The sequence below is a fragment of the Cajanus cajan genome, chromosome 6 (assembly GCF_000230855.2).
Source record: "Cajanus cajan strain Asha chromosome 6, NIPB_CcT2T_4, whole genome shotgun sequence".
In the NCBI taxonomy this organism is placed as follows: domain Eukaryota; kingdom Viridiplantae; phylum Streptophyta; class Magnoliopsida; order Fabales; family Fabaceae; genus Cajanus; species Cajanus cajan.
In genome coordinates, this window is record NC_138522.1 from 30070209 (window position 1) to 30093698 (window position 23490).

Sequence of the window (23490 nt, forward strand, 5' to 3'; positions counted from 1 at the left end):
TTCCTCCATTCTTTGGGTAGTGATGTGTCTTCAGATGGTGTTTTCTGCTGTAGTTCCAGTTTTTCTTCTTCTTGTGTAATACTGTCACCTATCTCATCTTCATCATTAAGAGATTTTCCTTTTTCAAGGATGTTAGTTTCATCAAAGGTAACATGTATAGATTCTTCAACAGATAAGGTACTTTTGTTAAAGACTCTATATGCTTTGCTAATTGCAGAATATCTAATAAAAACTCCTTCATCAGCCTTAGCATCAAATTTTCCAAGAGTGTCTTTTCCATTATTCAGAACAAAACACTTACAGCCAAACACTTTAAAATGTGAAATGTCAGGCTTTCTTCCTTTGTAAAGCTCATATGGTGTTTTCTTTAACATAGGTCTAATCAAGATTCTATTTAGAACATAGCATGCAGTGCTTACTGCATCAGCCCAAAAGTATTTTGGTAAACCATTTTCATTTAAGATGGCTCTTGCTAGCTCTATTAGAGATCTATTTTTCCTCTCTACAACTCCATTTTGTTGAGGAGTTCTAGGGACAGAAAAATTGTGATTAATACCATTTTCTTCACAAAAAGTTTGAAAAGATTCATTTTGAAATTCACCACCATGATCACTTCGCAAAGATTTAATTTTCAAGTCCTTTTCATTCTGAATTCTTTTTGAAATGATTCTAAAGGCTTTAAAAGCATTGTCTTTATGGGATATAAATGCAACCCATGTGAATCTGGAGTAGTCATCAATGAGAACTAAAGCATAAGTGTTTCCACCTAGACTTTTGGTTCTTGATGGTCCAAAGAGATCCATGTGCAAAAGTTCCAGCGGTCTAGAGGTTGACATAACTTTCTTTGATTTAAAAGAAGCTCTAGTCTGCTTTCCCTTTTGACATGCATCACAAAGTCCTTGTTTAGAGAACTTGATCTTTGGAAGACCACTAACAAGATCTTTAGATGCAAGTCTATTTAACTGATCTGCATTTATATGTGCAATGCGTCTATGCCATAACCATGTTACATTATCATGTGATGTGAGATAAGAATTGGATGATGAATGCTCTAAGTCTAAGATGTATATGTTATTGACTCTTTTTCCTATAAGCAGGACTTCATTTGATTCCTTATCACAAACCATACAGCATTGATTATTAAAAGAGATATTGTAATTTTTGTCACAAAGCTGGCTAATACTAAGCAGGTTATATTTGAGACCTTCTACATACAGGACATTTTCAATGAGAGTATTGGAATTGTTACCAACACTGCCTGAGCCTAGTATTCTGCCTTTGTTGTTATCTCCATATGTTACAGATCCTCCTTCTTTTTCTTGTAATGAGATAAATTTGCTTTTATCTCCTGTCATGTGTCTTGAGCAGCCGCTGTCTAAGTACCACATTGATTGCTTTGCTCTCAAGCACACCTGCAACACAAGTTATTCAATTTGATTTTGGTACCCAATGGATCTTGGGTCCTGGAGAATCAGTGAGTACATAATCTAATTTCTTAATCCATTTATATTTTCCACTAGGAATGCCAAATTTCCTTATCATGCATCTGTAGTAGTTATGACCAGATTTCATACAATAGTTACATGAGTGGGAATTAATGGATTTCATAACATTAACATTCTATTTTTCTTTATCCTTTGCTTTTAATGCAGCATACAATGTTTCACAGTTCTCACATGGTGACTTTAGTTTAGAGATATCTGAAAGTAGTTTCCTGTTATCATTCTCTAAATCAGAAATTTTATCTCTCATGTGTGTCATTTTCTTTTTGTAAACATTATTTGATTTTTCTAATTTCTTTGCTTCAGCATACAGTTCAGCAAATGCATTTTGCAATTCATCATACGAGTCAATAGATGAGTCAGAATCATATACCTCATAATTTGAATTATGTTTGGTCATGAGACAGAGATTTGCTTCCTGATCCTCGTCACTATCACTTGAAGTTGTTGAGGCATTCTCTTCCCATGCTATGTATGCTTTCTTTTTCTTTGATCTGAACTTTTGTTTTGTCTCCTCATTCTTTTTCAGGCTTGGACAGTCAGCTCTCATGTGTCCAGCTTTTCCACATTCAAAACATTTGAACTTTGGAGATGAGTTTTCATTCTTCTTGAAGGATTTCTTCTGACTGGAGAATCTCTTATTGTTGTTCTTCCTTCTCATGAATTTTCTGAAATTCTTCACCATTAGATTTAATTCTTCTTGTTCAGAACTTTCATTGCTGCTATCCTCTTCATCACTTGAGGATTCTTTTACCTTTAAGGCCAGACCTTTTGCCTTTTTATCTTTTTGTTCTTCATCAGCAATCCTTGACAGATCCATCTCATATTCTCTTAGCTTTCCAAATAACTCAGCACTTGTCATCTGAGCTAAGTTCTTTGACTCTGTAATTGCTGTGACAGTTGGTTGCCATCTTCTGTTTAGTGACTTCAGGATTTTGACATTTACTTCTTCTTCCACGAAGTCTTTCCCTAATCCTTTTAGGTGATTTATTATGTGAATGAACCTTTTTTGCATATCCATGACAGTTTCACCTTGATTCATTCTGAAGGTTTCATATTCCTGAATGAGTGTGTTCTTTCTAGCTCTTCTCACTTCTGGAGTTCCTTCATGTGTTACTTGGATTAAATCCCAAGCTTCCTTTGCTGTAGAACAAGCTGAAATTCTAAAAAATTCATCAGAATTTAGTGCAGAATGTATGATATTTAAAGCTTTTGCATCATTCTCTGCTCTTCTAATTTCACTTTGATCCCAGCTATCATATGGTTTCTCAATTTCTTTTCCTCCCTCTATCTTAGTGGGTATTTTGTAATCTGTGATTACAGCCTGCCAAATATTTCTATGAACAGATTCCATGAAAATTTTCATTCTAACTTTCCAAAAGGGATAGTTATCTCCACAAAACAATGGGGGTCTGTTTATAGAAGCACCTTCAGCAAACGGTAATTGATTACCAGCCATCTAACCTTTCTAAAGATCTAGTCTTGAATGTTTTACAAGATACAGCTCTGGTACCAATTGTTGGTCCCTACGGTTAGAATCTAGAAGGGGGGGTTGAATAGATTCTATGTTATTTTTCCTTTTCTTGTTTGCTTTCTAAATCTTTACCAAACAAATCTTGATTTAAAACAAACCTTTAAACATAAAAAGTAATTCAGAGTTATATATGCACAGCTTATCCAACAAGATTTGAATAACAAGATATGTAAAGATTGAATTTATCAATTACCAAGAATCTTTAAAGTTCAGTTTCTGCAGATAATGTTTTTCTTCATACAACATTAATCAAGAAACTTATACAGAATGTAAAGAGTGTAAGAGTTAAGAAAATCATGCACCAAGATATATACTGGTTCAGCCATCCAAAGGCCTACATCCAGTTTCAGATTTAGATACACCTCTAAATCCAGTCAAATCCACTATTGATATTCTTTACAAGCACCCTGCACAAGCAATATCCAATCAATGAATTTAACAAGCAAATCTTGACACCTACAAGATTAACAAACCATTTCTTGACTCCACAAGAAACATATAACCCAAGAATATTGATCCCACAATATCCTACTTGAGAAAAACCTATCTCAAGATTTCTCTTTACACAACTCTTCCAGAGATTCTCTAATCTCAAGAGTTAAAACCATTCAAACAATAACAAAAGATCAGAAACGAGTACACCTGTTCGTGTAGATATGATCTTCAACAACGTAAACCAGTTTAGAATGAATTTTCTATATGAACTTCATCTTCTTGAATTGATCTTGCACACTTCTTTTTCCAAAAGTTGATTTTCAGCAGATATGTTCTTTCTTTCTTTTTCAGAAAATCTTTTTCTCTTTTGCAGTAATGTGTATTAAAAAAAAATCTCTCTAGTTCGTGTAAGTATCTCTTTTTTTTCGTGTGTGAAAATTCTCTTTTAAAAGCTTCAGTTTTAATCTTATTTAAAGACAATTTTCATGTGCAAGGAAACAGTTATTTCAGTTATATTCATAACAGAGATAATCTATTACCTGTGATGGTAATCTATTACCACGAGTTAGAATAACTGAACTAATTGTTTCAGCTCCTGTTTTAATCTATTACCTAACATGGTAACCGATTAACACGATGCCAAAATAACACAAAACTCACATTTGGAACAGAGGTAATCGATTACTTTAAAGAGGTAATCGATTAACACGATCCTTTTTCCTCTTGAAATCATCAGAATCAGTTTGGTAATCTATTACCACACATGGTAATCGATTATTCCAGTATCAATCAGTTTTTCAACATGAGTCAGGTAATCTATTACCAGTTCAGGTAATCTATTCCTTAACTCAGAAAATTTCTGATGTTTTCAAGTTTTCATTTAAAGTCTCAAACACTCAGTAAATTAATACTTCATGTTCTCAACAATGAATGAAATAAGAAAAATGAGTATTATGATATTTTCACCTTCATGTTAATTACTAATTTTTAACACATAACAAACAAACACATACAAGCCTAATCTTTTAAACAATCAATACATTATCCTTTTGACATAGGCTTAAAATAAAAAGCAACATGAGCAAAACATCAAAACTAAAACTTCTAGGGAACATCTTCCAGATGTAGATTCTTCAATCTTCAACAGTCCTATGAAGTTGATCCACGATGGAATACTCGCTCTGTCGGATAAACTTTAACAGCTCGTCTGTCTCCTCCTCGGATTCTTTTTCCTCGGTTTTCTCCTTTTCTTTTCCTTTATTCTTGGGAGCTTTATCGTGAAGATCTTCGGGAGTGTAGATCCTGCCACTCCTAGTCATGCCCCCAAGTCCAGCGATGTTAGAGATATTGCTGTCGGCAGAAGAGTGGATGTCGTATATCCACGGCACAGCCTTATTTGATTCGTAAGGGAAAGGCCTTGGAGCGGTGATCCTTAATGGTGTTGGACCTTTCCCTTTGTTTGTCTTGATTACCAACATCGGAGTTGACGTGTGTTCGCTTGGCGCGGTTGTTGGTTTACACTTGATAACGAACGGCGTGCGATCCATTCTTTGAACATACGCATCGATTAATTTTTTTCTTTTTATTAATGTTTATTAATGATTTATTGGGAGGGATGTATGAAATGCAAACCTAGATCCCTCCATGATCTTTGATAAGAATGCATGACATGAGATGATGACGTTGAATATGCATGCATTGTGTTTATTCAACTAAGCATTATCATGTTTTCGGGATGTCCCTAAGATGATGCATGATATTGCTTGGTTTGGATAAATAATCTTTTTTCTTTATTTTTCTTTCGGGATGTCCCTATTTATTCTTATTTTAAAAAGGAATGTTGTATGTTTAAAGAAATGCAATGTATGCTCAAACAATGTCACATAAAAATGCACAAACAATTCACTCATCCGCGAACAGTCACGAGCGAATCACGAGGTAGGGGTATCCTGCAGAAAGGTGCATATTCAAGGTGGTTCTAACTGTTCTCACCGGTCTGAGGCCCCCAAGGTGCCCCCATTATAGGGACCCAATTCCTCTCGTCGTAAGTCGATGGAAAGCTCCAACGCACTGTCGGACTCGAGTTCATGGTTATCACCTTGAGTGATGCTTTTCCGACAACGGTCTACGGGCACCTATAGACCCATTCGACAACCGGCCGTACTAACATCCACTCCCTATGGTTTACCACTCATGCCCCCGGGTATAGAGGGAACTGTTGTGTGCAAAGGTTTGTGTGCAGTTTTTATTTCAAACAATTGCGAGAATTTAAACATACAACAGTTATTTAAAGCCAAATAGATAAAACATACTATCATACAAGCGAGGGGTAATGAAGTAATTTTAACTATTATTTGTTAAAAATAATCTGTCACTAAATGGGACTGACTCTCGAGGCTTCCCCAGCGGAGTCGCCATCTGTCGCCACCGGCCCGAAACGGGCTTTCGGCATTCGTGAAGGATGGTTGGACTCTTTTATTTGTTTAAAAATATGGATTGCTAGAATGACTTATTCTCAAACTGAGACCTCGTCAAACGAGCAATTTTATTAAAAGGCTCACCAATCCATGTTAATCCCAAGCGGGACCCTCCATGGATTAGCGGTTTTCATAAAAAGGAAGGGTTCATGGAGTCGCCACCAATGTTTTACTCAAAACATTGGAAAAAGAGTTTTAAGGCAATCGATTCAAAAATCGACTTCGGCCATTACAACCAGAGTCGGGTAAGGGAGTCAGTTACGCGTGGGGAAGGTGTTAGCACCCCACAGCGCCCCTTTCGGGTTCCCTATGACAGATTATTTAAACATAATAGTGCGAAATTACTAAATTACCCCTATTTATTCTAAGCAATTATGAATTAACTATCTACATGATGACAGTTTAAATATGTACACACAGAAAGCGGTAAAAGAAGGGACTTTAAAGAGATAAACCTTTGAAGCGTGCTTTCTTATATATCTTGACAGAAATTGGGAAGCGTTTTGGCGTTCCCTCCCTCTACAAGACCGCTCGCTCCCTCCTAAAAAATAATTTTTGACTTGGAAATCCGATGGATTTCCCTTCGACTTAGTTTGAGACTCAAGCAAAATGCTCAGAACTCAAAAACTTCGTCGGATCAACTCTCCGAGTGATTTCTAGGCAGAGCACTGCTCAAAAAAAACCCAGAATACTCAAGAAGAGGGTTAAAACTCAGTCCAAAAGTCTCAAATGACGTCCCATTGACGTCATATTTATAGGGAAGAGGCTCAATACGGTTTCTGGGGGTCAATACGGTCCGTATTGAAGTTTTGAACTACAATACGGCCGTATTGAATTCAATACGGCCGTATTGAAGTTCAAAAACCTCAATACGGCCGTATTGAAGTTCAGTGCAGCCGTATTGAGTTTAATGCAGCTGTATTGAACTTCAATACGGCCGTATTGAATTCAGTGCGGCCGTATTGTAGTTTAAAATGTTCAATACGGCCGTACTGAACTCTTGGGAGGCCGTATTGGGCTTCATTCCCTCCACTTTCTTATTTTTTGCTACTCTAAGACCTCTAAACCTACAGATAATCATCCTAGGGTCTTCCAGGGTCTTCCAGGAGTCCTTCCGGCTGACTTTCCTTTAGTCTTCGAGAGTCTTCAAGCTTTATTTCCGACCCGGACAATTTTAGGGGTCTACAGTCATATAATCTATTTTTGTCTTGTAGGGAAGGAAACATATTAAGTTCAAAAAAATAAGAACTTCCCATAAGATCAAACATAGAATATAGATTATTACAAGTTAGATCTACTAAACAATGTAAACCGAAAATTGGGTGCTTTAGAAAATCCAAAAAAATACTTCCTTCCTTGTGCACCTTCAAGGAAGTAGTATAAGGAGTAACACTAGGAATAGTCCACTCCTTCTTCACTATATCTCTAAGTTGAGAATTCTTGGTTTGAAATTTATTTTGTTTTTCATTCTCAACTCTAAGATAAGTGGTAGCATTAGGACAAGAGTCAAAACTTTTATGAATAAAGAGAGTTCTTTTCAAGTCTTGTTTGGTCATAAAATAACTCTCTTTTGTCACAAATGTCTTAGTGGAGTCCCCTTTATCCACACTCTGTCCTTCTTTCTTTTCTTTTTCATTTGCTTTTGATCCTCAAACACTTGGGGTGGTGTTAAAGGATTAAAAACAATTTCCTTATTTTTATGAATGAAGGATATTTTGTTAGTGAGGCCATCATGTATAGTTTGTTTATCAAATTGCCATGGCCTACCAAGCAAAATATGACAAGCTTCCATAAGGATCACATCACATAAAACTTTATCTTTATAATCCCCTATAGAAAACTTGACCTTCACTTGTTGATTCACCTCCAATTCCTCACCTTCATTGAGCCAATGAAGTTTGTAAGGGTGAGGGTGAGGAATGGTGGTAAGGGCTAACTTGTTAATCAACCTTGTACTACAACAATTTGAACATGATCCACTATCAACAATGAGAGAACAAGTTCTTTTGGAAACTAAACATCTTGTGTGAAAGATGTTCTCTCTTTGTGATAGTGAAGTGGGACAAGGTTGTCTTCCAAGAAGCCTTTTGACCATAAGAAGATCACCATCAACAGGATATAGCTTTTCAATTTGAGGATCTTCCTTACTAGTCTCACTATCACTTGAAGTGGTAGAACTAGATTCATCAAGACTACTATAAATGTCTTGTCCTCTCAAAATCATGACCTTTTTAGTTGGACATTGAGAAGCTATATGGCCTCTCCCAAGACATTTAAAGCATTTGATGTCACTAGTTTTACTACTAGAAGTGACAACATTTTTATCATTTTCTTTTTCTTTTTCTTGACCCTTACTAGAGCTTTTAGAAGAGTCATATTGACCCTCCCTCTTGTAGTCATTCTTGATATAAGAGTTAGCTTGAGTTTTTCCTTTTAAAGAATTTTTCCTTAAATTTTGTTGTTCCACCCTTATACAAAGTTGGACCAAATCATCAAGGTCCCTATAAGGGAGTAACTCAACTCTATCTCTTATATCAAAATTTAGACCACTTAAAAACCTAGCAATGGTCAATCTTTCCTCTTCCCTTATGCCAGCCCTCATGAGATACAACTCCATCTTTTGTCTATACTCCTCAACACTCATATTCTTTTGTTGGAGTCTTTGGAGCTTATCCATAAGCTCCCTACTATAATAAGAAGGTATGTGCCTTCTTCTCATAGCACTCCTCAACTCATTCCAATAAATGATTGGAGGGTCATTGTGAAGTCTTCTCTCTCTCTCTAAGGAGGTCCACCAATACATAGCTTGTCCTTGGAAAGCTAAGGTGGCCAAGGGAACTTTTCTTTCTTCACCTACTTGGTGACAAGTGAAGATTTGCTCCACTTTCATTTCCCAATCCAAGTAGGCATCCACATCTTCTTTTCCATGAAAGTAAGGGAGATCAACCCTTGATTCCCTCACTTTGTGTTCCTTAATGACTCTCCTAGGTGTTGGTTGATAGTAAGCATCCATATGCATACTACCATCATTATCTTGGCTTTGAGAATCATTGGAGCTCTTGGTTGAGCTCCTAGAAGAACCTTTTGGACTTTTATTTTTATTTAATCTTTTCAAAAGTTTTTCTTCTCGTTGCTTAATCATTTGAATCTCTTGTTCTAAAGCCATGATTTGTACTTCTTTTTCAAGTTTTTCTTTTTGTTTTTGAAGTACTTCATCTTGCTTCCAAAGTTTTAGTGCTTCAACCTCCTTTACAATTCTTTTAAAACTTTTAGGAGATTGAAAGTCACTACTACTTTGAGAATGTTGACTCATGATTAAGCAATAAGAGTTTATATGCTATGCAAAAAGGTATAAAATATTTTTGAGATTTTCTAGGAATGAAAATAGCACTTGGAAGTCTAAGTGTACAAGTTGCACTATCAAGGGAGGTGAGCTACAAAGAGCCACTTAATAACCAAGCCTTTTCAAGTGGAAATCACTAAACTCCTTTGTGGTACTTTCAATTCCCCAAAATTTTCCACAAAAATTTTGAATGCTTTTTCACAATTTGTTTGTATTTAAGACTAACTAAACGTGAACAATCAAATCTACACAAGTCTAGACGAAATTAAGCAACTAAGTAAACACAATTATAGACAAGAAACTTTAAAGGAAGCAAAAACAAGTAGCTAGTCGGATAACCCTAAGTGGAAGCTTGAAACATATGAAATTTCCAAGCCACTTCCACTAGTACTACACGTGAGAAGGCTATCAAGGGTTAGATATACCTGACCAGCTTCTTAATACTCCCTCCAAGCTTTACAAATTGGTTTAAAATACAAAAGATTTGGCAAAAATGTAAACTAGCCTAGGAAAAACAAGTAAATGATGGCTTTAGTGACCAATTAGTGACGGATTGTTGTGCAAATTTTCCAACACTTAACCAAGTGTTTAATCCGCCACTAATCCTTCAATATGATGCTCCTGGACCTGCAAAAGAAACACAACAAAGAGGTTAAAGTGGCTGCCTCACAAGGTGAAGGGATTGGTCACTCAAGTGAAGGAAATTTAGGAGGATTTTGGTCACTAAATTAGGTCAAATTTGGTGATTATAGTGTCCAAAATTTTTCCTACTCTTTGTTGAGCAATGCTTGATCCTTGAGCAAGGATTTAAGGCCACTTCCAGCACAGGAAATTATTGAAAGAAAACTAGACAAGCAACAAAGCACAATTTGGAAAGCTTATACCAAAATTAAGAGTAATATGTGTATATGACAAGACTCAAAGAAGTTCAACAAGTAAAACTGGAAAATTAAGACTCCAAAATGAAGCTAGCACTCAGTTAGAATGAATCCTAGATAGGTACTAGAGTAGATGAAGAAAACAAAAAAAAATTGAAAGCAATTGGACAAGTATAGCAAAAGTAGTAGCCAAAACAATAACAAGGAACCAAATGAATTTTCACCAATGTACACCTCTCGGCTTTTTCACTTTAAAATGCTTTCTCTAATTTTTTTTTAATTCTTTCTTTTTCTATATTCAATTTAAGAGTCCAGAGAGTATATTTGCCTTTTGTTTCAAATTTTTCTAAGATTCCAAGCTATAGAAACCGTGACTAAAAGTTAGACAAAAATTCAAGTGAAAACAAGGAAACTAGTGCACTAGTTTTTAGGTTTTGTCTTGGATTCTTTTGTACACTTTTCTTATTTGAATCTTTGTACTTTTCTTTTGATTTAGGCTCTGTTTTTGTCTCTGTTTTCAGCCTATTTACTTTTTAAAATTTGAATCCAAAAGATAGTGCACTAGAAGTAAGATTAAGCACTTGAAATTTTGAGTCACAAAATTTTTTATAAGATTTTTCAATGGAAATGTGATTTGAAAACTTAAGACACAATGGAAACCTAACTCTAAAGAAACTTACTAGAACTAATAGCAAGTTATGAACACAATAAGGTAAAAGAAAAAGCACATATAGGAAGCAAGAACAATAAGCAATCCGAGAGCAACAAATTGATGAACTAGACACAAAGAAAATTTAGGTCAACATGTTATTCAAGGAATTTTAAGACATATAAAGACTACACAAACATACTAAGACAAAACATGGATTAAAAACCAAAATCTAAATGCAATGTATGCAGTCCAATCACGGACACATATTAGGAATGGAGAGACTCAAAATTAAAATCAAAAAACAAGCACAAGCTGATAGGTCCTAACAAGTTGATTGAAGGAGAAAATCAAAAATCAATCAACCGATGGATCTATGGAACAAAATATGATATAAAGCATATAGATCCGAATAGAAACTCAAAGAAGACAATGAGAACACAATGAACACAAAAACAAACGGACCAAAACTCAAGAACACTTATCTCCTTGAAGACCTTGCTCTTGATACCAAAAATGATGGAAGTGGTAAGGAGGAGTGATGGATGTTCTTCTCCTTAGCTCTCCTTATGCACGGATCAACTTCAATGGAGATAAACCGAATGTAGAACACCTCTAGAAGATGTAGAACCTGCGGATGAGGATTCCTAATCCATAGAAGGAAGCATCCAAGCTCAAGCCTCAAGGGATTGCACACTTCAAAGAGAAGGAAAATAGGTTTTCCTAGGGTATTTTGAAGGCACTCTCTAAGACTTTCTCTCTTGGAATTTCGGTGACTTTGAGGGAGAAACTTGGCTCAATGGCTCTCAAATTTCTGAATATTCAAAGTGAATACAAAATGGTGAAGGAAACACTTTAGTAAGCAAGGTTTTGCACACTTTGGGCGCCTAAATCAAAAGGTGACATGTGGCGCCCAAAATTTGAATTCAAATTTGAATTTTAAATTCAAATTTTGGCTCCCATGTGCTACTCCGAAAATTCAGGTACCTAAGGTGCATCTAAGTGTAATTTGGAGTGTCATTTAGGGTTAATTTGAGGTCACATGTTCAGCCACCAAAGGTGCAAAACATGTGACTCAAATGTAACTTAAATGACTTTCAAATTAAACCTAATTTAACCTAATTAGCCTACTTTAGTATTCCTTGTATTTTCCTAATCTAATGACCTAAATACAATGGTCAAACAAATACAATGGAAAGGAAAAATTACAAGAATGAAAATGAGCCCAATATTGGGTACCAAAAGCCCAAAGGCCCATGAAGCCCAAAACTAGGCCCAACAAGCCTAAAACCTAAAATGCTACTCTATGTGGTCCAAAATACAAGACCAAAATATATGATACCTATACTAACATGATGTATACAAAACATATGAAAATAGCTATGACAAAATATGGCCCATGAAAAGTTCAACTTGGGCCTTCCTAGGCCCATTGGGCCCGATGGGCCTTGACTAGCCCAAACCTTCATGTCTAGCCAACTCCTCTTGGTTCTTTGAGTATGTCACCTCTTGCACTCCAAAGCATGATTCCATCACCTTTGGTGAGCCTAGATCAAGGGAAAAGCCTTCTCCTTCATTCTCTACGTCAATCATGGAAGGAGGAAGCCATCACATTTTTTAGGAATGTGCGGAACAGATTTACCTATCAAAGTAGACACATTTCTTCCCATGCTGATTCTCCCATTTCCCTTCATTTTCCTCTTATGAGTGCACAACTCTTTCAAGAATTTTGCATATCTCGAGATTTGCCTTATGGCATCAAGCAGAGGTATGTTCACCTCCACCTTTATGAAGGTCTCCAAAATCTCTTTATCCACCTCTTCCATCTTTTTTGCTTTGAATCAATTCAGGAGGAAATGGAAGAGGGATAGGAGGCTGCTGCAAATCGAAATTGGTGCTGGAAGAAGGTCCATCTGGATGAAAATTTCAGGCACCCACTGGTTCATCATTTTTCTCAGGTGCAGATGCAGGAATTGGTACTAGCACATGTGCAGATTGAGGTGGAGGTACTGCAGTGGGTATGTCAATCTTTTTCCCCGACCTCAATGTGATGGCACTCACATTTTTTGGATTCTACATAGTTTGTGAAGGCAACTTATCTGAATTTTGAGACTGTGCCTGATTGAGTTGAGTAGCCATCTGCCCCATCTAATTGGTCAAGCTCTGAATGGAAGCTCTGGTCTCTTGCTGGAATTGCATATTTGGAAGAGTCATCTGCCTCACTAACTCCTCCAATGAAGGTTTAGAAGTAGAAGGTTGAGGAGCTAGTGGTGCAGGAGCTTCATGTTGTCTCTGCTGCCATTGTTGGATAGGGGGAGGCACATATCTGCTAAGACCAAAATTGTTTTTGGAAGGGAGGGGATGGCTGTTGTTGTTGCTGCTGCTGGTTAGACCATCTGGGATTGGGATGATTTCTCCAACCTGGATTGTACCTATTGCTGGAGAGGTCATAATTCTACTATTGTTGTTGTTGGACAGGTCTGTTGTAAATATTTGTAGCATATGCCTCTGGATGCTCATTTACTCCTGACTGCTGCAGAAAAGGGCATAAATTTGTGTGATGATCAATTAAAGAACAAAGGCCGCAAACCCTTGCTACAGACGTAGATTTTTGATTTGCAGCAAGTTGAGTCACCAGGTTGACTAATGCATCAAGTTTACTCTCCAGCTTTTTATCTGCATCAGTGGCCACATCATGAACTCATCTGATGGTAATTTCATTTTTGTTTCTGGTACTAAATTGTTGAGAGTTGGAGGCCATTTTTTCTATCACAGCAACAACTGCTCAAAAATCTGGTGGTGAGGACAGCTTGCATACAACTTCTTGAATCTCTCCCAGTACTCATACAAGCTCTCTCCACCAAGTTGCCTGATACCTGATATATCTTTTCTGATTGCAGTGGTCCTCGAGGCAGGGAAGAATTTCTCCAGAAACATTCTTTTCATATGATCCCAACTAGTGATGGACCTGGAGCCAAATAATACAACCAATCTTTAGCAACTCCCTCCAATGAATGTGGAAATGCCTTCAGGTAAATGTGGTCTTCTTGAACATCAGGAGGCTTCATGGTAGAACAAACAATATGGAACTCCTTCAGATGTTTATGTGGATCCTCACCTGCATGACCATGAAACTCGGACAACAAATGGATTAGTCAAGTTTTAAGCACAAAAGGAACATCCTTTTCAGGATACTGATTGCATAGACTCTCATATGTGAAATCAGGTGTAGCCATCTACCTAAGGGTCCTCTCACGAGGTCCATTATAAGGTTGTTCACCCATGTTTTCTGGTTGACTTGAATCAATCTCAGATGCAACACTTACACTATGACTAACACTATGACTATCACTATCACTATCTAAAATTGGAATGATATGCTCTCTAATTAGTTTATGGAATGTCCTACCAATCTGAGGATCAAATGGATGCAAAAAATTAGGGTTGCTCCTAGTCATGCATTACATGAACTACTACATGAATAATGACAGTGAACAGTAGGGGTAAAAAGGGATTTTTCATGAAAACTTGGAAAACATCAAAACTAATGCACCAATATCATCCTAAAATCATTAGAAACTACTACAAAAAATTTGAGAGCAAAATTCAAAGCCTAACTATATGAACCACCTATGAACCAAATATAATGCTTAGCATCACTCTTAATTTTATCAAATTGAGCTCGTGATGCTAAGGGAGGAAAAAAAGAAGCAACTAAAAAATTAACAACATTTGCAAACCAAGGGGTGGTAGAAGTAATAGAAATAGAAGAAACAATCAACAAATTTTCATCAGGAAAATTATCCTGGATGGGCAAGATGTCAGCACTATCCTCAGCTCTTTCAATTCTACTGAGATGGTCTACCACTAAATTTTGAGCTCCACTCCCGTCCCAGATATCCAAATCAAACACTTGGAGCCAGAGCATCCAGCTGATCAATCTAGGCTTTGACTCAGCCTTTTATAGCAGGTACTTCAGAGCTGCATGGTCAGTATAGACAATAACACGAGAACCAAGCAAATAAGATCTAAATTTATCAAGAGCAAAAACAATGGCAAGAAGCTCTTTCTCTGTGGTAGTGTAGTTTGCTTGGGTAGCGTCCAAAGTCCTGGAAGCATAATATGTCACTTGAGGCAACTTGTCAACTCTCTGTCCTAGGACAGATCGAATGGGACTCTCCAATCAGGTGCCTGAATGATTGGAGTGGTGGTGAGTGCTTCCTTGAGGCAGTCAAAAGCCTGTTTACACTTGCCATCAAAAACAAAATCAACCTCTTTCTGTAGTAGATTGGATAGCGGAAGGGCCTTCTTGCTAAATTCTTTGACGAAGCGCTTATAGAAACCTACATGGCCAAGAAAAGATCTGATGGAATCATGCTTAGGAAGGCAAGAGGTGACATCCTAAAAGATCCAAGAGGAGTGGGCTAGACATGGAGGTTTGGGCCAGTCAAGGCCCAATGGACCCGATGGGCTTGGAAGGCCCAAGTTAAGCTTCTAATGGGCCTATCTTGTTATATCCAATCTTATTATGTGTTGTTAGTATAGTTTCCATATATTTTGGTCTTGTATTTGGACCACATAGAGTAGCATTTTGGGCTTTAGGCTTATTGGGCCTAGTTTTGGGCTTCATGGGCCTTTGGGCTTTTGGTACCCAATATTGGGCTCATTTTGTTTCTTTTATTATTTCCTAATGTTTGTATATGTTTGGCCATTGTATTTAGGCCATTAGCATAGGAATATTGAAGGAATACTAAAATAGACCAAGAAGCTAAAATCTAGGTTTCATTTAGTAGTCATTTGAGATGCATTTGGATCACATGTTTCTTGCTAAGCATGGCTGAACATATGCAGCTCCAAATACACTCTAAATGTCCCCTAAATGAAATTTAGATGCATGGCAGCCCCATATTCACCAAATAAGCACATGGAGCCTTGAATTTGGATTCAAATTTCCATTTGAAATTTGAATTTTTGGCTCCAATATTGGCTAGTGAAGTAGGCGCCACCTAGCTTGCTTCTAGGATCTATAAGTGCTTGTTCCTTCACTCTTGGTAAACATTTTGAATCATGAATGAGATTTCTGAAAGTTATTCAGCCAAGTCTCTCCCTCAAAGTCACCTTGACCGAAAGTTTCTTAGCTTTCTTCTAGGAAATTAGGTTAAACTTTGTGAGCAATCTTTTGCTCCTTTAGCTCAAGTGCTTCCTTCTCCTTCCATCTTCATCTTCTTCTTTCCTTCCGTGAACAATCCATCTCTTCATCACCTCAAGGAAGTGATCATAAGGCCGAGCAAATCAAAGAGTGGAGAACATCAATCCTTTCCACTAGAAGTTTCCTTCATTTTTGGTATCAAGAGCTTAGGTTCTTCACTTGAGGTTAAGTTCTTCATTTTCACCGATTGAAATTGTGTGTTTGTGTTCTTATGTGTCTCATTGTGTTCTTTCTGTTTGGATCTAATTTTTCTACTCAAAATTTGATAGATCCAATTGAGTGATTGTATTTGTTTTCATTCCACAATCACTAGGAGTCTAGGATTCTACTTGTGCGGTTTCATTTTGTTTGAGTCATTTCCTTTTAAATTTGATTCGGTCATTTTGAGTATTTGTAGACCCCTAAAATTGTCCGGGTCGGAAATAAAGCTTGAAGACTCTCGAAGACTGAAGGATAATCAGCCAGAAGGACTCCTCGAAGGCCCTAGGAGGGTTCTCTGTAGGTCTAGAGGTCTTAGAATAGCTCAAAATAAGGAAGTGGAGGGAAAAAGCCCAATACGGCCGTACTGAACTTAATACGGCCGTATTGAAGCTTCAATACGGCCGCAGCGAAACTCAATACGGCGTATTGAAGTTTCTGAAACTTCAATACGGCCGTACTGAAGTCAATACGACCGTATTGACACTTCAATACAACCGCAGCGAACTCAATACGGGCGTATTGAAATTTCTGAATTTCAATACGACCGTATTGAACTTCAATACGACCGTATTGAAGTTCAAAAATTTCAATACGGCCGTATTGCCCCTGTAGGCCGTATTGCGCCTATTCCCTATAAATATGACGTCAATTGGACGTCATTACACACTTTTTTACTCAGTTTTGACTCCCTCCTTGAGTATTCTGGGTTTTTTGAGCAGTGTTCTGCCCTAGAAATCTCTCTGGGAGTCGATCCGACGAAGTTCTGGAATTCCGAGCACTTAGCTTGGAGATTCGAACCTAGTCGAAGGGAAATCCTCCGGATTTCCATAGTCAAAAGTTTTTAGGAAGGAGCGAGCGAGCTTGTAGAGCGAGGGAACGCCAAAAAGCTTCCCAGTTTTACTCAATATATAAAAGCACGCTTCAAGAGGTTTCTTCTTAAATCCTTCCTTTTACTGCTTTCTGTGTGCATATTTAAACTGTCATCATGTAGATAGTTAATTTATAATCGCTTATAATAAATAGGGGTAATTTAGTAATTTTACGCTATTATTTTAGAAATAATCTGTCATAGGGAACCCGAAAGGGGCGCTGTGGGGTGCTAACACCTTCCCCACGCGTAACCGACTCCCTTACCCGACTCTGGTTGTAATGGCCAAAGTTGATTTATAAAATCAATTGCCTTATCCCTTTTTCCAATGTTTTGAGTAAAACATTGGTGGCGACTCCACGAACCCTCCTTTTGCGAAAACCACTAATCCATGGAGGGTCCCGCTTGGGATTAATATGGATTAGTGAGACTTTTAATAAATAAATTGGATAAGATCGACAAGGTCTCAGTTTGAGAACAAGTCGTTCTAATAATCCAATACATTTTCAAACTAAAATAAAAAGCGAGCTCGACCGTCTTCGCGACCGCCGAGGCCCGTTTGGGCCGGTGGCGACAGATGGCGACTCCACTGGGGAAGCTTCGAGAGTCAGTCCCATTTAGTGACAGATTGTTTTTTAACAAATAATAGTTAAAAATTACTTCGTTACCCCTCACTTGTATGATAACATGTTTATCTATGTGGCTTTTAAATAACTGTTGTATGTTTAAATTCCGCAATTGTTTGAAATACAAACTGTACACAAACCTTTGCACACAACAGTTCCCTCTATACTCGGGGGCATGAGTGATTAACCATAGGGAGTGGATGTAAGTACGGCCGGTTGTCGAATGGGTCTATAGGTGCCCGTAGACCGTTGTCGGAAAACATCACTCAAGGTGATAACCATGAACTTAAGTCCGACGGTGCGTTGGAACTTTCCATCGACCCACGACGAGAGGAATTGGGTCCCTATAATGGGGGCACCTTGGGGGCCTTTGACCAAGTGAGAACAGTTAGATCCTCCTTGAATATGCACTTTTCTGCAGGAGACCCCTACCTCGTGATTCGCTCGTGACTGTTCGTGGATGAGTGAATTGATTGTGCATTGTTTATGTGAAATTGTTTGAGCATACATTGCATTTCTTTAAACATACAACATTCCTATTCTTTTAAAATAAAAATAAATACGAATAAGAATTTTCCATTGCATGGTGTTAACATCTACCTTCATCACATTCATATAGGTAGTTTCCCTTTTCACCCAAAAATACAAAAAATATATAAAATACCCAAAAAAAAGGAAAAAAGGGTTATTTATCCAAACCAAGCAATATCATGCATCATCTTAGGAACATCCTAAAAACATGATAATGCTTAGTTGAATAAACACTATGCATGCATATTCATCATCATCATCATCTCATATCATGCATATAGATCATGGAGAGATCTAGGAGTCATTCATACATCTCTCCTAGTAATCATTAATAAACATTAATAAAAAGAAAGAAATAATCGATGCGTATGTTCAAAGAATGGATCGCACGCCGTTCGTTATCAAGTGTAAGCCAACAACCGCGCCAAGCGAGCGCACATCAACTCCGTTGTTGGTAATCAAGACGAATAAAGGGGAAGGTCCGACACCATTAAGGATCACAGTTCCAAGGCCTTTCCCTTACAAATCAAATAAGGCTGTGCCGTGGATATACGACATCCACTCTTCTGCCGACAGCGATATCTCCAACATCGCTGGACTTGGGGGCATGACTTGGAGTGGCAGGATCTACACTCCCGAAGATCTTCATGATAAAGCCCCCAAGAATAAAGAAAAAGAAGAAAAGAAAACCGAGGAAAAAGAATCTGAGGAGGAGACAGACGAGCTGTTAAAGTATATCCGATAGAGCGAGTACTCCATCGAGGATCAACTTCATAAGACGCCAGCAAAGATTACGCTGTCGTCGTTGATCCGAAGCTCCGAACCACATCGACAAGATCTGTTGAAAGTCTTGAACGAGGCATACGTGTCGCACACTATCTCCCAAGACGAGTTTGAGGGGATTGTTAGTCACATCAAGGCTAATGATCACCTCACCTTCATCGATGAAGAAATCCCCGCCGAGGGATCAAACCACAACAAGCCCTTGCACATCTCTATAAAGTGCAAGGAGTATCGCATCGCTAAAAGTCTTGGTAGATAATGGATCTTCCTTGAACGTAATGCCAAAAAGAACGCTCAAGCAATTGGCAATCAAGGGAGTCCAAATGCGCCCGAGCAACATGATCGTTCGAGCCCTCGATGGTTCTAAAAGAGAAGTGGTGGGAAAGATCAATTTTCCAATCCAAATTGGACCCACTATCTTCAACGTCGAATTCCAAGTGATGGATATTACTCCTGCATACAGCTATCTCCTCGGCCGACCTTGGATTCATAATGCAAAAGCTGTACCCTCTACGCTCCACCAGAAAGTCAAGTTCATAGTGGGTGACAAACTGGTGACCGAACAAGCTAAAGATGACATACTCATCAGCAAACCATCCACCATACCTTACGTGGATGTAGCGGAGGAAGCTTTAGAAACCGCCTTCCAAGCATTGGAAATCGCCAATGTCGAAACGTTTCCCCGAGAAATGAAGAAGGTAGCTCATACGCTCACAAAGAACGGATACTTGCCAAGACAAGAATTAGGCAAGGACTCCCAAGGAATCCCGGAGCTACCCATTATCAAAGACAATCCGGGGAAACAAGGGTTAAGATACAACCCTAACAAAGATCAAAGGACGAAGAGGAACCAAGATCCTTCTCGACGTTCTTTAAGCCAGATCTTTAGGAAGGCTGGTTCACAAACGTCAAGGCCAGCTGTTGTCATCAAGTGTCCTTCTCCTTCCGATAGGGATGTATAGACTCAGTGACTATTAGAGATCACTCCTCGGGGACAGCCCGACCCCCGAGCCTCGATAGGGCACATGTTTCCATTATGATTATAATAAAATCATTCTTCATTAATTCTTTATTGCTTCTTTTCTCGCTTGCAATAAAATTCTAAACCACATTATTTAACCCTGTTTGAATGAACATAAGTGAGGTTAAAATCGTCTTAATAATCAATAAACCCGCATCATTTTTATGTGGAAATGTGCATGACAGCTTGGAGCACCTTTTCTTGGCATCAATAAGTGCCATCATGGATAAAGAAATCCTAAAGAGCAAAAGACCCGCTAGGAAACCCACAAAAGGGTGACCTAGGCAAAAGTTAGGGTTACAAAATAAGACCAAAAGACCCGCTAGGAATCCCACAAAAGGGTGACCTAGGCAAAAATTAGGGTTACAAAATAAAAAGCCCGCTAAGACACCACAAATGGGTGTTTTAGGCAAAAGTAAGAGCCATCAAAAAAAGGAAAAAACAGAATAAATCCATGATGGTACCATCAATTGAATTCAACAAAGGGGCTCAAGAAAAGCTATCCAAGTTGTCAAAGCACAATAACAAAGATGTGCTTAACCTCATAAGTGTTTAAACAAACAAGCCTAAACACAATAAGCCTACCAATGGCCAGCCATTCTTACAAAATCCATTTTTCAAAAATAAAATAATCCCCTCTAAAACACAAACTTTTGAAAATATATATCTTTTCCTTCTTTTCTCTCTTGTCCCAACGATTTTTGAATAATCTAGTGGAAACATGGAGATATAGTGGTCAATAGGAGGGTTGACACATCTTCTAAAGAAAGGGAAGAATCATTTGGTTGATGACACCAAAATCAAATATGCATCATTCCTCGGTAACAGAAATCGGCAGAGCACAGTCCGTCTGGAGGAATGGCAAAATCCAAACACAAAAACGCATCGGTTAATTCTTTTGAAAAAAGAATCAAATAGAATTAGGTGCATCATACTGCATACATGCATACAGATGATAGGTGTACTGGAAGATCACTTATTCTCTGTTTATTGAAAAAAGAAAAAATATATAAACTTCAGAAAAACAATACGCCCGTATCGTGTTCAGTATGCCCGTACCAAAATTAGGGTTATGAACAAATTTTCTACGGGCATACTGAAATGAATAACGGCCGTATTGGCAATAACAGAAATCCTCCCTCACATCAATGACAAAATTCCTCCAAGAAGAAGAGGATAGGGGAAGCCATTCATTTTTTCCAAAAAATAAAATAAATTAAACTTGCATTTTGTGCATCGCGCACAATTAATTGCACATTCAAAGACCTCATCATGAGGCAATTGCATAAAATAGAAAAAATAGAAAAATTGCTTGTGTATGACAGCAGCAAACAAAATGCAAAGATTCAGAAAATCAACAGCGTCATACAGAATAACTGAGCCTGGAGAGGCTTGCCGAAAAAAAATACTCTCAGAATAACTGAGCCTGGAGAGGCTTGCCGAAACAATACTCCCACAGAATAATTGAGCCTGGAGAGGCTCGCCGAAATAATACTCCTACAAAATAACTGAGCCTGGAGAGGCTCGCCGAAATAATACTCCCTCGTCATACAGAATAATTGAGCCTGGAGAGGCTCGCCGAAATAATACTCCTACAAAATAACTGAGCCTGGAGAGGCTTGCCGAAATAATACTCTCTCATAAATTTAATTTCTTTAGCACTTTTAATTTCTGTACAGCAAAAGCCAAAAACATAAAAAAGGCAAAATACAGAAAAAGCCAAATCAGAAGAAAAGGCAAAATACAGAAAAAGCCGAAAATAAAAAAGGCAAGGATATAGAAAATCCAACAAACAATTTGTACCAAATAACTAAGCCTGGAGAGGCTTACCAAAATAATACTCCACATCCTCCACAGTATGCAGAATAATCGAGCCTGGAGAGGCTCGCAGAAATAATACTCCCCAAAGGGAACCTCAGCTCATGAAGCCAATATCCAACAAGAGCTTTCAAAGCAAGATCGTGAAAATCTCCCAAAGGAAGTACGATCATCCAAGTAATATATCCAAGTCAAAGGACTTCAGACTTCCTCAGTGGAAAGTAGCTCTCCGACTCAGGCATTGAGTGAGGCTAAGCCTGTAGAGGCTTCCTAAATAATACTCTCCCGATCAGACAGAATAATTGAGCCTGGAGAGGCTCGCAGAAATAATACTCCTTCAGAATAATCGAGCCTGGAGAGGCTCGCAGAAAGAATACTCCCTTCAGAATAATTGAGCCTGGAGAGGCTCGCAGAAATAATACTCCTTCAGAATAATTGAGCCTGGAGAGGCTCGCAGAAATAATACTCCTTCAGAATAATCGAGCCTGGAGAGGCTCGCAGAAAGAATACTCCCTTCAGAATAATTGAGCCTGGAGAGGCTCGCAGAAACAATACTCCTTCAGAATAATCGAGCCTGGAGAGGCTCGCAGAAAGAATACTCCCTTCAGAATAACTGAGCCTGGAGAGGCTCGCAGAAAGAATACTCCCTCAGAATAATTGAGCCTGGAGAGGCTCGCAGAAAGAATACTCCTTCAGAATAATCGAGCCTGGAGAGGCTCGCAGAAAGAATACTCCCTTCAGAATAACTGAGCCTGGAGAGGCTCGCAGAAAGAATACTCCCTCAGAATAATTGAGCCTGGAGAGGCTCGCAGAAATAATACTCCTTCAGAATAATTGAGCCTGGAGAGGCTCGCAGAAAGAATACTCCCTCAGAATAATTGAGCCTGGAGAGGCTCGCAGAAACAATACTCTTCCTTCAGAATAGTTGGGCCTAGAAAGGCTCGATTCCCCAGAGATATCTCAAGCTTACACTCACAGGCCAAATTCCCCAGTGAAAGCTATCAGAATGCGATCAGCGAAATCCCCAAAGGAGGCCTGATCATCCAAGAAAAATGTCTAAGGACTTTAAACTTCCCCAATGGAGGATAGCTTTCCAACTCAAAAGCGATGGGTGAAGCTAAGCCTGAAGAGGCTTTCTAAATAATACTCTGGGATGAATAAAAACTTCAAATCCCCAATCGCCTACTAAAGAGGCATTTCTTCAAAAGGAAGACCAATAAACTATTCCCCAAGTGGAATTTGGCTCTCAGCCTAACAAATGAACGTCAAGATGATCTGCCTAACAAAAGAGGCCAATCAACATCAATCCCCAGTGGATGATCGCCTATCCAAGAGGCATCCCCACAAAAGGGGAAGAAAATCAAAAAGATCAATAATCATTCCCCAAGTGGAATCTGGCTCTCAGCCAATCATTGAACGTCAAGCTGATATGCCTAACAGAAGAGGCTAATCAACGACAAAATCCCCCAGTGGATAACAGCCTACACAGAGGCAGCAAAAAATCAGAAAATCAAAAAGAGTTACCCGAACAAGGATAACCGGGATACTCCACCAACGTCGAAAGGACGTCAGCCAATCATAAGGCACCGCTCACACCAGAAAGAGCATCTTTGTG

The 23490-nt window shown here is 38.3% G+C and overlaps 1 non-coding gene across 1 annotated transcript; it reads left to right on the top strand.

The window, feature by feature from the left end:
- Positions 1-13608: 13608 nt before the first annotated feature.
- LOC114915654 (small nucleolar RNA R71) lies at positions 13609-13714 on the top strand. Its single transcript, XR_003803744.1, has one exon. It is a non-coding gene; the product is annotated as a small nucleolar RNA R71 (small nucleolar RNA).
- The last annotated feature ends 9776 nt before the right edge of the window (positions 13715-23490 follow it).